Below are 13,705 nucleotides of genomic sequence, written 5' to 3' on the forward strand. Positions count from 1 at the left end.
GCATTCTTCCTTGATTAAATGTCATTTTTTGATAGAATACAAGCTCCTGGTGAGGGCAGTGGGCACAACCCCCTCTGCCAGCTAATCTGTACAGCTTGTCTACATTCTAATCCACTGTCATCAAATTCTAGATTTTAGAATGCGATGACATAGAATACCACAGATAGTTTTTTTTTAGTCTTTTACCTTATCATCTTTAGTTTTATTTCTTTTTAAAGGTGGATGATATTTTGTGTTCTGCTACTATGCCATTGATTTTACGTCCTCTTAGTCCATGTACAGTGCAACGCGGTGACGTAATGGAAGTTTTCTTTTTTTTGTATTTAATCCGATTTTATATAGCGCGAACATTACCCGAAGGTGTCAGAGCGCTTTACATAAGAACCAGTTGCGATACATAAGGATTTAGGATTACATGAGTTACATAAAAGATGCAAACAGAAAAAAAATGCAAATGTACAAGTGGTAGAGTCACACAAGGAAGAGATACAAACAGAAAAAATTGCAAATGTACAAGTTGTAGAGTCACACAAGGAAGAGATACAAACAGAAAAAATTGCAAATGTACAAGTTGTAACGTCACTCAAGGAAGAGATAGAAATGGATAAACTCTAAGAGTCACATAGGAATGGTAGAGAGTACAGGTCTACTACATATACTAGTGGTTCGAGTTATTTCTATATACATATGTACATACAAAGAGTAGAATTCAGCTCTGAAGTTTTTTGTATCCTAATAATGAAATAAATTACTTAAATAAACCTACAGATTGTACTATTACAATTAACTCGTCGCCACGTAAAACCAATACTCGACCTGTACTGTCGGCTGACCTCGCAAAACTGAAGGAGCACGGCCTTCAAAACACCGTGACGTAAACAAGGGGCGTGAAGTACGGCGGAGGAGGAGTGGAGATAAATAGCCTGACTTTAATATGGCCGCCTCTCAGGACGTTGTCTTGCATGAGAGTATGGCAGTTGACGCTTAGATCTCGCGGGAATGATGTAATTTCCTACCGAGTTCGCTGATACTGGCCAATGACTGCAGGTCGATGTGAAGAGGCGCAATTCAAACCGGAGGCAGGTCTATCAGAGCCCCGGTATTAGAACTTGTACCTAATAAACAGCTGAGCACCCGGCGTGGCGCAGGTGAGCAGTTGCGGTAAGAGGACACCTTTGTCTTTGGTTAGCGCGATGCAGAGTCACGGGCCATCGCCACTTGCAGACAATTGCTTGGGCCAATTTAGGGATGTTTTGAAAACAAAAGTGACCCCCCTATTTGTAGTGCGTACTTTAGTTGTGTCCTGGCGCATACAGGAACACACGAAGTGACAGAACACGCATGTTTCTTTCAGGATATATTCACATTGAGTCTGCCAATTCCAGTCACATTGGTTTACGAATGTGCAAAGTTGCGATTACTTAGCCTGTTTTGCGAGTTGTCATGGGCAGGTCGTTTTGTTTACAGAGAAAACGTAAAGCTTACAAGTAATATTATTTAATGGATAATGAAACGAACAAGTGAACCACGTGCACATGAGAAGTAAAGTTAAGAGGAGATGTAATTTCTTAGCATCTGGGAAAATGTTTTGTATCGTATTGCAACATTTATATAGGGGTTACTAACTGTATGGGGCACGGAAGTACTCGCCTACATGTGCAGGATGCTGCGCTGTGTTGGTTGTGTTTAGAATTGTGTTGTCTTTGTTTTTGTGTCTGGATGGGAAATGTTTCCATATTGTACGTCGTCACCGTGTTGGCTGTTTTCATTTTATGGGATGCAGCGCTTAGCAGTGTGGGGGATGAAGAGGTGTGAAAGGCACTACGTGTATGGTTTTCAGTAAGCTGACAGCAGCTCTGTAGGCTGAGGCTCTTTATAATATTTCTTATGAATATAGTCTGCTTTACTTTTTACTGCACTGGGTTGCTTAATCTGAGATATTTTGATGGGGTTGACTTTGTTACTGTCATCTTATTTCTCACAGTCATTGTGAGATGTAAAGGCAATCATAGTATGTAGTTAGTTGGGACCTGCAGTAGTGTGCTACGGTCCTCGAAAAATCATAACAATTTTACCAGTCCTGCAGGTCTACTGACTGAATAATCTACTCTACCTAACAGTAATGTACTTGACCCATAAACTGTTGTCCAATTGTATGATCCTAGGCAACTTTTAATTCCCTGAGATACCTTTTTCTTTATTACATGCACCTTCAAATATTCAGGTTCAGCATTTCTGCCACAAAAAAGCTCTTGTTTTTTTCAATAGAGTAAAGATTTGTTCCATGTATAATAAACATCTAGCGCACATATAGGTTACAGATAACCCTTGCCTCAATGATAACATTTTTATTAGGGCGGAAGCAAGAATGTTTCTCAGTTAATGTTCAAAAACTCACTTTAAATAAATGTATTAGTAAAGCATAATGCAATAGCTCACTATCATTTACAAACAGCTAATTTTCCATTGAAATATCCTCAAACTTTCATACTAACATCCATATTGATAAAACTATATAGTGTATAAACGATGATCTTTGGAAAATGGGTTTCGGCAGAAATGTTAATCACTTGCACATCAGTAAAGTGTTCTGATTTAGTTTTCATCTTATCACAATATTTGTTTCATCCTATAGAATTACAAAACATTTGATTTCATAACTACTAAAATATATTTTGAAATATTTGTGCAGTTAATTTACAAGCTATTTGAATGTGTGTAAGAAAAAACCTGACTTCCTACATACTTTCATTTCAAACTCTTTGTGCCGCACAATCGTCAGACAGTTCACTTAACAGAATCCTCTAACTCCCTCTCTAAATCCTCTAGCCATAGAAAGAAAAGTAAACACCAGCCTCCAGTATAAAGTAAACAGCATAAGCTGACATTTGACCTGTCTCCGAACGCAACACAAATGTGACAAGATTCAAAGGCATTTATAGTGCTCTTTCACTTTCTGAGTGAACTGAACACCTGTTCTTTATCAGCTCGCCAGAAGGAACCAGTAGGCTCTAAAATAGCTCAACACGATAAATCTGACTCACTATAGCGAGTGGACTAGTAGATTTCTTGAAGCCTGTACTAGATTAGAGTTCTTAGATTGGCCAACAGTATATGGCAAATCTCTTTAGGTATCTTTTCGATTGGTGATGGCTGGTTTATGGTATCGTACAGTACTGTGTGACTGAGAAGACCCCTTGCATATGTCTAATACAAGTGTAAGAGAGTTAAGCGGTATGGAGTTATCATGCAGTCTGTGTGAACTACAGTTGTTAGCTCACCACTGAGTGTTAAGCTATTGTTGTGGACCAGAAGGGTTATTTATTAATTGACACTACTATATAATACCCAGGCTAGCTACAGGCCAGCCCTTCATAAATTACTGGATATAGGATGTAGTGTGCTAGTTGGACTGTTCTATAAGCTGTGGCCAGTAAACTGTACATTGTACTTGAAGGTGCAGTTATCATTCCAGGTGTAATCCAATGGTGGTGGAATGATGTAGTTATCCCACCACCATAGCCATGTTTTCAACTTTGTTTTGAAGTGTATATGCTCCTGAATGCTTCGTATCGGGGCTGGTAGCAGGTTTCAGAGTTTGACAGCTTGTACTGAAAAAGCAGTTCCTCCAGTGGGTTTCTTACAGTAATGATGTATGATGATTTGTGTGGTGCGAGCATGGAGTGCGATATCCTGTTTTGTTTGTATTTCTTGAATTTAACTTGTAGACCAGTGATTCCCAACCTTTTGACTCCTGAGAACCCCCACTGAATCACTTCTGGAAGCTGGGGACCCACAAGCAATTTGTACAATTTAAAACAATAATTCACAAAAATTACACAAACAAGTACACACCTAACAAATACTCTAATTACTAAAGATATTATTTTATATTGAAAAAATATACAATGGGGTATTTGGGCGCCCCCCCCCCCCCCCCAAGAACATTTGGGAAAAAAGGTGTATTCTACAATACATTTGCCAATTTATATTCAATTGTATTTGCTTTTAAAGCATAGTAAATATGCACCAGGATACAATAATCTTTGTTGGGGCTCTTCATTGATCCCCTCACTAACATCCTCCCAACAGTACCTCTCATCTCCATAGCCCCTCTGTCACATGTATTTCATTTGTTTTATAACGCCTCTTATACCAGTGTACAGTCTTGGAGCAAGTGAGTCATACGTGTGTAAGTCAGTGTATAGAAATGTTACAAAAGGGAAAGGGGACTACAAGGTGTAGGATTCACATAGTCAATCCATACTGGTAGGCATTTTTTAGGAGTGCTTGGTCTGGAGAAGCACACACTCAGGATTCAGAACATATCACAGTGGTTAGCGTTGGCTTGAATAATACACATTTATTTTTCCCCAAACAAAACCCTTTTAGCAGCATCAGGACATTAAAAGACTGGGAAAAAACATAACTTACTAACTTGTACCGTGCAGTTTCCGTGTAGCTCTTTGATGGCAGTTCATTGCGCACTTTGGTAGATTAAGATTGTAACTTATGAACTGTACAGTAACAAAAGAATCTCTTTAACAAAAGCAGTAACCCACTGAGCTATGCACATAAAACACTGTTGTTTAAAATACATGGTACACAATCTTCGCAGGAGGCATATTACCCATCTGCGCTACCATAGATAAGCCAAAGCTGCCACTAGTCAAAACTCGCATCTCTCTAGCAGGTACTTTAATCACAAGAGTTATCTTTACACTTTTATTGTTACCAGAAAACTTCTGGTTATACATGGTCCTTTGGGGAATGCTATTAAAACTGCTCACTGCAGACCCCCACAGTTTGGCAACCGCTGGCCTAAGAAACTCTGCATTGCCACCTTCAAAACATCAGCAAGCAACCGCTCATTTACATATCTACATCTACTACTACCACCACCTCAGAAAGACTATCTGTCCTAAGTAACCACTCATCATATACATTAATAGGGTGAACATAACTACTATTGAACCACCCACATCCCGCCTAATTAGAAAATCCAATCACCACACCACATTACTTGTCAAAAACGGCACATCAGCCGCAAACCCACAACCCAAACAACTGACATACTCTGTCACTTGACAGGAGGAAGGGTTAAGAATACAGGGAAAGCGAGAAAGTGTGATCACGAGGGTTGTTGATCGCACCTCCGATGAGAGTCCTTCACATCCCATTCAAACCACCAGACAACACAAAAGATATAGCACTGTCACCTTCTACAAAAAGCCTTCACATCCACATCTCAAACATAAACATTCTCTAATCCAGCAACCTTTCCTCCACCCTAAACTGCTACCAAACTACTCCTACAACACAAATATCACCTACATTCCTTCTCCCAAATTAAGGCGCCACATCCTAGAACCTAGACTGCTATTGGGGAGGTGCAGTGTGAGCTGAATAGGGTAATGGTCCGAGATGGAAGTCGCCTCAATGTCCGCCCGTGTCATCACTGGAAGAAGAGAGGCAGAAACAAAAAATTATCAATTCTGGCATAGGACTCATCCGCAGCTAAGAAAAAGGAGTAAGACTTCGTGGAGGGGTGTAATGACCTACAAGCCTCAACCAACCCCGCATCTACAAACACCGGAGTCCCTGCGGGGAGTAGACTCCGGTTGAGCCTGCTCTTTGAAGGGTCCGATCTAGAGAGGTGTTTGGCACCAGGTTAAATTACCCCCCCCCCCATAAAAACCTTGACATCTGGTGTAGTTAGAATTGTTCCGATTCACTAGTAGCTAATTCACCCGGTGACCTTGGTCGGGCGATTGCCCTTCTCATTCATTTTTTCCCTTCAATTCCATTAGTTTGGCACCGCTCGACCACCGTTCTGGCGTGCCGACTGGTTGCCTAGCAACGGTGTTCTCACACACCCCACGTGACCCTGCCCATCTCGGAAGCCGCCGCTTGTTAATCCCTTCAGAGACGGCTCCTCACTGCTACGGGGACAACGAAGAGGCGTGTAGGTATCCTGAATACGGATTTCAACGAAACTGTAAGTTTTCTTGATAGTCATACGCTGCTGACATACCGCCATGCGGCTGCGGCGTCCACGGGCCCGTTTGGAGCCTTCCTTCTGCCTTTCTGATATACTCACGGCTTTTTACCCATTTTGTACCCCAGATTAGGTTTCCACTTGAACAAGCCTTCCTCTGCCCCCTGGAGCATTTGAGATCCTTGAATAGAGTAAGATTCTCCCATTTGACAGCTGTCTTAAGACTTGTATACAATTATATATATATGCATGCATGCTTAAATAAACTCACCGATGTCTGAGTGAGTTTTTTTAGTCACGCTACGAATAATCTTCTGTGTGCAAGTCACTACATCTAATGTTATTTTCCAGCCACCACGCTCATGTTTATTGATCAGTGTGAATGAGTAAGCATATGTTGATGGCTATATTATAGCACCACCAATTAACGATATACTTCCAGCAAGCACTACCGCACCAGATACCAGCATTTACCCATGCTAGTATCCACGTCCCTGGCACATTATTAACTACAATTCATTTACAAATGGGATCCGCATGAAGCATGCAGAATTTTGAGAACCTACACTACGTTACAGGCATGTATACTATCTGTTTGTGATTGTTTCCATTTTCTTCCACAGGTTTCTCTGTTTTTTCCTCACAAACTTAGGTTTTTGAGGCAGCCTGCTGCACAATTTTGCAGTAAGGTAGAAGGAATTTAGGACTGGGTACACGTTGATGGTGTGTTGTACATCACCCATTTTCCTATTTGGTCCTGACGAGAACCTGGGAATATCATTTATAGGTTGAAACATGTAGACCCTTTTTTTATATAACACACATAGATACTACTGGTCATTATAACCTACCAGTATCTGCACCTTGTTTTTATTATTGTCCAGTAGCTTCTGAATAAAGTCTTTTTTACAAGTCATACAAGGACAATTTTTAACACCACTTTTTTTGCACTCCACACTAAAAACCAGCTCCACTGTAGTCGGGTGTCGCAGCACACCCGGATGGCACTCTGCCATCTGGTGGACCCCAATGATGAAGCATGTCACCGACCAGGTTGGTGAGTGAGGGGTTTCTTAACAAAAGGATAATGTCCTTTTACTACCTCTTTTTAAAATCCCATTAAGAACCTTTTGTGTTCCTTTTGGGGATACTACTCTTTTCTTTATACTAGTAGTTAGAATTGTCCCAGCTGCCTGGCAGATAAAGGGTCCCTGGTGGTCATTGGGTGCATAGAGGCAAGCAATGGTGAAAGTGTGTTGGTGAAGGGAGATCCGCACAGGCAGCATTCAGCCCGTGATTTCGGAGTGTATCTGGAGGACCTGACACAGCTTTCTTTCCCGGTCCTGTGGACCAGAACTGACGGTCAAACCACTTCAACAGTCCATTTTCAGCAGATGTCTCCAGTATGAGGCATGTCGCACTGGGCTACCTTCAGTTGGGACAGCAAAGCTATTCTCTTTGCAGGTGAGTTCAGGCCCGTAACATTGAGACTAACTATCCTTACTATCGAATGATGGAGACACTATCAGCTGCTGTGGGCCCGGGCGGATCAAGGGGGTGCCGTCCCACCCTATAGAGATGGTGAGGTGTAACAGTGTAGCATATGGATAAAGCATAGGAACATGTGTTAAGTGAACCAAACATTAAAACTTGAATAACAGAGTCACCAATTTGGTGAAAAACCATTAGTTACGTAGTAGGGGTCCATATCGTCTGTCATCCTTGTAGAGCTTCCTGGATATAGAAGGTTGCAGAGAACCTCCTCTGCATCCTTTCGAACAGAGATCAAATGGCAGTGCAGACCTAGTGGTCACCCCCGTTGTGCCCGCATAGCCACAGTTGTTCAGTGTCTGGTAGGGTAGGACTATAATGGTGTGGCTCCCACCCCTGAGTCAATCACGCATCCGCCTGTTCTGGGGATTGGTCCCATCCAGTGAGATGCTGCAAAAGGGCTGATCTCTCCCTGAGGCTCTCCATTGGGGTTGGCTTACTCAACTTCTTGTGTGATCGGGTTTTAGGACAATTCCGATGATCGAACCCCTGGGAGGTCGTCGAAGAACTCTGAGACCGTGCCAGGTCACATTACTCCAGGTCCAATCCCAGGATTGCAGCCTCCACTGTGCGTTTTTCCATTCCAGGCAAAGACTAGGTGGAAAGGATGTTCCCACATATAACGCTCCCCCTTGTCTCTCAAAAATGCAGTTATCGATTTCATATTCTGGTGTCGTTGCAAAGTGATGGGAGATAGGTCCTCAGACAAACTCTTATCTCCTCGAGGGAGACGCGAGGTTGATCTTGCACTGCGTTCATGATAGTTCCTTCTTTTCGAGCCCTGGAGTTCCTTCTTTTCGAGCCCTGGAGTTCCTTCTCGCAATAATTATGGAGACCTGTGCGAATGCCCTGCGGGGTACCGGGTACCTGAGGGAAGGCCCGTTCTGTGTGTGCGATCAAGGAGGAGTTACTTTACCTCTAGCTCCGGGACAATGTGGCGGAAGAGACGGAAAATGTAGTCCTCATGGCGGCCTGCATCTGCCTACAGTGGAACGCCCTTAATTCTGAAGTTGGATCTAAGAGATCTGTTCTTCAGGTCCTCTTGATAGTAATTGAGGTCAGCGTAGCGGTGCTTCAGTTCTAGAATTTCGGTGCAGCATACCTCCAATTCCTCTTCTGTCATCGCCAGACTTTTCCACTGAGTAATCTGCTGCTCCAATTCACCCATTTCATGCCGTAGATCCTTCACTTCCATGGTCATCTCCATTTTCAGGGTCGCTATATCTTCCTTCAAAGTGCTATTGAGGGATTCCATAACACCGCTTGTGCCCGGGACCTCCCCCCCCCCCCCCCCCACTGACCCTGAAAGTCTGGCAAGACTAAATTCGCAGCTCGTCCCACCTGCTTGGAGGAGCTCTTTGTGAGGAGGTCTTTTATGGTGAGGTTTCTTTTTTGGTCCTGGTGAACGTCCACTTTTCTACCCCCAACGTTGCCAAACCGAGCATGCCCAGGATCGTGAGGTCCGTGCCCCCTCTGCCAGCGAGCAATCCAGCCACCCGACTGGAGTTGCGTTAGGCCAACCCCTCTCCTCCTCTTTCCGAATTGACCTAACGGCTAAGGCGCTCGACCTCGGACCTGGGGATCTGGGTTCGAGTCTCGGTAACGACGCCAAAAACCCCCTGTGATTCTGGGCAAATCACTTAATCTCCCCGTGCCTAAAATGGAAAAAAAAAAAAATGTGTCCTCATGTAACGTAACTGGTGCTATGTAAAGCGCTCTGATAACTGGTTCGGTTCTAGTTCGCGCTATATAAAACTCTGCAAAAAAAAAAAAAAAAAGCTACTGCTGCATCAAGTGGTCACATGGGAAGCCCCAGTCAGCAGGACCCCCCTCTAGCACTTGTCTGTAGGCACCAAGCATCCGGCCTTCAGCAGCCAAGATAGAAGGATGCGGAGAGGGGGGGAGTAGGCCCTGCGAGCTCTTAGGATTCAGCAAATCCTCTAGGGCCTGGGAGCTAAGGCCACAGGTCTCCAGCAGGGGCTGTCCAAGGTCTCAATGCGTTTCTAGTAGTCGCTCTTGCCTTGTGCAGGCCAAGGCACCACACCCACGCTCCCAAATAGGTCTCCAGGCACTGGAAATCAAGGGCAACCTCACGTCTCTTCACCACCACCGGGGCTGCTCACCGTAATAGTGCCATCGTTTCCTGGGTCCATCAACTCCACTCTGCTCCTACTGTTGGAGAGGCCGCAGATCTCCTCAGCCCGGTGCAGGGGCCACCAGCATGCCGTGCTCGCCCTCACTGCCGTCCGATCCTCTTTTCCCTGTGTCACTGCCTTTCCTCTTCCAGGTGTCCCTGTCAGCTGCCCGGGCCTCCCGCTCTGTTAGTTCAGGCTACCGGCGGGGGAGGGGGGAATGAGCAGTCTCCTTCTTGGGCCCCCAATGAGGGGGTGTTGGACCCGGCCTCGTGGCGTGGTCATACCCCTCCTGCATGGCGGGCCCTGGACTACGTCGGCCCTCCATCGACCCGCGGGTGCCTCCCTGAAACTACCCTCCACGAACCCTCTCACCCGGCGAACCCTGCTCGCCCCAACCCTGCCGGTCCGGCCACCACCCCGGGCCGCCATTTCAGGCCCGACTCCATCTTGGGCCCATCACGTCCCGAGCACGTGGCCTCGGCCCGACCCCGGCCGCGGCCCCAGCAAAGCCCCAACATCGAGGCACCAAGATCCGCCCAGGTGGTAGAATGGCCACTTGACGAATCCTGGAGGAGGGGAGTCCTGATGGGCCTCCAGCCGTCCCCGGACGCCTGGTATCGATCGCCCTCCGGCCTCCCTGGGCGCTGGCTCCACCCCCTTGCTGGGTGTCTGGACACTCTCATCCCGGCCCCTCTGACCCCAGGCGCGAGGGTCCGGACATCAAAGGACTCACGTCCTATATCTGGGCCAGCCCTGGATGAGGACTCCAGTTGTATCTTGGAGTCGAAGCCCTGCTGACCTCTTGTACTTGGAACCTGGAACCTCGGAGCCCTGCTGACGCTGTCGCGGCCCGACCACGCTGAACCATCCTCTGAGCCCTGCTGATGCTGTCGCGGCCCGACCACGCTGAACCATCCTCGGAGCCCTGCTGACGCTGTCGCGGCCCGACCACGCTGAACCATCCTCTGAGCCCTGCTGATGCTGTCGCGGCCCGACCACGCTAAACCATCCTCGGAGCCCTGCTGACGCTGTCGCGGCCCGACCACGCTGAACCATCCTCTGAGCCCTGCTGACGCTGTCGCGGCCCGACCACGATGAACCATCCTCGGAGCCCTGCTGACGCTGTCGCGGCCCGACCACGATGAACCATCCTCGGAGCCCTGCTGACGCTGTCGCGGCCCGACCACGCTGAACCATCCTCGGAGCCCTGCTGACGACGTCGCGGCTCCTTGCATCCCCCAGCTCGAGGATTGAGAGCTGTGCGCCGGGTATCCTAGTACCAGTTGGTACCAAGACTGTCCCGCTACCCCTTTCCCCGATACCGAGACTTTATGGATCCCTCGATCCCCCTGTACACATTGCTGCGAGAACTTACCTTTATTCTTTATATAAAGACTCTTAAGAATCTACTCTTGTGTGGTGTCCCTTTGTAGTGGTGTGATTGCTCGGCTGTTACGATTGTAGGAGAGGAGCCTCTGCACTTTTTTCAATAGGCATGGGGATTGGTGTGAGAGGCTAAACCCCTGCTTACCTAATGATTTAGCCCAACAATGCATAGTGATATGATTCTTTGTATATTGTTTATCATCCGTGATTTTTGGAAATTGAAATACCATTTGTGATTTTTATGTTTAATATATGATATTTTTAATAGTATACTTTTATGATTTTCTTTGAGTCGAATAAAGTTATTTGAACTGAGTTGGACTGCTATCTCTACCAATGTTAATCTAGGCTATTTAAGAATGAGTTTTAGTGAAGGTTACAGAGCACTCTTTGGTAGCCATTTGCCGTTAAGTATTTCAAACTAGAGGCTGTGTGACCCCTGAGTTTGGTGACTATGAGGGCTGTTTTATTGCTTTGTACATTGACAGGGTGTTCTTCTCTAATGTTGGACAAAGTAGATCTTTAGTGTTTTTCCTATTAAACTCTTCTCTACAATTTTGCAATTCTTTTGCCTTATTCAGCAGATTTTTATACTTGTTTTGAAATAATCATTGGGGTACAGTATCATTGTTCATAGAACTTTCAGGAAATATAGAACATTGTCTTTGCTAGTCCAAGATGACTTCTTTTTCTGCTAAATATTTCATAGCCTTTTTAGGCTTTGCCTGCAGAGTGCTTGCGCTGTGCTTGTGAAATCTATTGTTAATATCCATCTTACAAGGGGCTTACATCCTGCTCACTTGCTTTTCATTGGTTTCTGTGCTTGGCACATACTTTACCTTCGTTTCTATTGGTTGTAGCATACAATTTCTTGTTCTTCCTCCCTGTTTGCTCTTATCAGTGTTGTCGAGCCTCAAGTACTGCTTACATACGCTTTTGAAGCTGAACTTTTTTTTAGTTTTTTGATGTTTTGCTTGCACGCATAGCCAAGGGCTTTCAACAGAAACTGTGGTCTACAGCTACGGCAGGGTAGAATTCAAGATCATCTTCTCCGACATTAGGCTGCACACATACATGTTCCATTTCACAATCCATCTAAGTCTTTCTTTAAACGTCTCTGGCATGCGTGCTTCATACTTCATTTCAGTGTACCCTGGAGATACATAGCGAAATTCAAACAAAGCAGGTGGTATTACTTAGTAATTGGGATGCATATTGAGCATGACCAGCACACACTTTTTACTGCTTGTTTGCTGACTAAATACTGTTCTTTCCCTAAAACTACGAATGTGCATTTTTGTCTTCTACTTCCTGGTCACGGTAAACCGAAAAGCACAAGCTGTTCTAAATGTTATTTCTAGCTGTCCTCACCACTTCTGAAACATAGACCGGAAAATGCATGTGGCACTGGCGGTAAAGCTAGAGAAACCAACTGCTCCTCCACTGCTACTGCCTTTGGTTTCCCCTAACGATGGGGACATCCCTCTTAAAGCAATAACTTCAGAACGGCACAGGTACAGTTCCTCCTCCGCGGCTAAGGCTCCAGCTCACCTCAGTGAAGTCGTCTTTCAAGAGATGTCCAGCCACTCTGAAGACACTGGAAGAGGCCATGTCTCTGACCTGGAAGGAGCTACTCACTTTATCCTAGCTACAGACTCCCAACACTGAACTGATCTGCAGGAATTTCTGTTCCATATGCTACTATTGTCTCATTGAGAAAGCGTCTCAAATAAGTTTTTTACAGAAGCGGCCATCTTAAAGTGGCTTCATGGTGCCGTAGCGCGAAGGGGTAGTAAAGCTTAATAATGAGAAAAGAAGTGGCAAGGTAAACCAAGAAATGGACGATAAGGCTGTATTACCGAATCTATAAATCTCAACTAAATATGCAAACAGCACATTAGTGCATAAAAGCAGCAGAACCAATATTCAAGACCTGATCTGCTTCAGGGTTCAACATGGAGGTGGCCATAATGGAATGACTTCCTAATGCCAAAGCGCACGGGGAATTATAGAACTGGATTATGTAAGGACGCGCCAACATAAATTCGGACAATGAAAACCCTTATCCCTATTATGCAAGTATCAACTAAGTATAACACAGGCACAGTAGTGCATGGAAGCAGCAAAACTAGTAATCACGACCTGGCCATATCTACATGAGGGTCAAGCACGATCAAAAAAGCCCCTCATATTTAGAGCGGTAGACCAAGTAAGAAGTGCGAAAAATATAGGTAGACATGGTAATGGCAGTCTACTGGGTGGGGCGCTCAAAATAAACCCAACCAAGTTTCAAAATAGAGGACTATTCCACCCAGTTTAGCTGACAACTGGTTATGGAGAGAGCAGATTATAGAGAATTAACAAAGCAATACCATTACTTATGATCTAGCCCTATATACGTGATGATCAAACATAATATGGAGGGCCACAGTCAAAATGTGATGCTGTGTAGGATCAAATACTAGGAGTCACAACAACGGATCCTAGTTCCTGTCGTCCCAAGATCGATAAGTAATTAGTTAGATTGCGACACCATATAGAGTCAGATAATAGGAGTCACAAAGAGTTCATAGTTCTTAACTGAACAAGAGGACAGCACAGTAGTAAAACCATATTAAAGCTTCATTGATAAAGA

General features: G+C 45.0%; 1 protein-coding gene across 4 annotated transcripts in view; it reads left to right on the forward strand.

Moving 5' to 3' along the window:
* The first annotated feature begins 925 nt into the window (after positions 1 to 925).
* The window catches only part of TTK (TTK protein kinase), an 894,856-nt gene continuing 882,076 nt past the window's right edge, over positions 926 to 13,705 (forward strand). Inside the window, exon 1 of one of the 4 annotated variants that reach the window (XM_078648117.1) lies at positions 926 to 1,148. The gene's annotated coding sequence lies outside the window, so the exon portion shown is untranslated. Of the gene's footprint in view, positions 1,162 to 13,705 lie in introns of all 4 variants that reach the window. The other 3 variants (XM_078648119.1, XM_078648116.1, XM_078648118.1) reach the window with 3 other exon arrangements.

Source organism: Lissotriton helveticus, chromosome 6, assembly GCF_964261635.1.
Source record: "Lissotriton helveticus chromosome 6, aLisHel1.1, whole genome shotgun sequence".
Lineage (NCBI taxonomy): Eukaryota > Metazoa > Chordata > Amphibia > Caudata > Salamandridae > Lissotriton > Lissotriton helveticus.